Here is a 762-nt window from a genome sequence, read left to right as displayed (position 1 = left end):
TCCCCGCATTTTTCTCTCCGGGACTGGCAGGTCCCGGGCAGATGCGACGGCAGGTGGCCGGACCCAAGGACGGCTTCCGCCGGGTGCCGGTGGGTAGCGGTGTCAGAGGTGGGGCCACCCGTGTCGGGGGTGCACAGCGGAGCCCGAGCCGGGAACTGCCCCACGCGGGGACGGGGCTGTGGGGCGGAGAGGAGCCAGCGCGCTTCCCCCCTGCTCCTGCGCGGTGGGAAGCGGGGGGCGGCTGCGTGTCTCCATCCCTGCTGCAGCCGCTCGGACCCCTGCGAGCGTGTGCACGCGTGTGCGCGCCCGTGCGTGCCGGCCTTCGCGTGGGCTCGCCCGTCCCTCTGTGGGCGCCTGCCCCTCCGCGCTGTCGGAGCAGCCACGCTGGGCCGTTCCTGCGTATCCTTTTCTCCTCCTTTGTCTCCCTTTCTTTGGCTTTGACTCTTTCAGGTGCCCCGGCGGTGCCCTCGCGTGCTGCTGGTTGCTGGGAGGTGGCGTGGCTGCCACTGCGCTGCTGTTGTGCGAGGGGAGGGAGGGAGGGAAGGAAGGGGGGCTTGAATGCTGGCTGTTGTGCTCGGCCGGGGTGGGGGGGGCCGTCGAGGAGGAGGAGGCCGAGGATGATGATGATGGAGGGGAGGGGGTGACGACGGAGCTCACCGCGGGCGCGCAGCTCCCTGGGGAGCCGCCTGAAAGGCCGCTGCGCTCACCAGCTGACAACGCGTGCTCCGCTCCAGACACGGCGCACCGCGGCCGGGAGCCAGG

Source organism: Haliaeetus leucocephalus, unplaced genomic scaffold (genome assembly GCF_000737465.1).
Source record: "Haliaeetus leucocephalus isolate CR32 unplaced genomic scaffold, Haliaeetus_leucocephalus-4.0 Scaffold140, whole genome shotgun sequence".
In the NCBI taxonomy this organism is placed as follows: Eukaryota; Metazoa; Chordata; class Aves; order Accipitriformes; family Accipitridae; genus Haliaeetus; species Haliaeetus leucocephalus.
Note: the sequence above shows the minus strand (reverse complement) of the source record.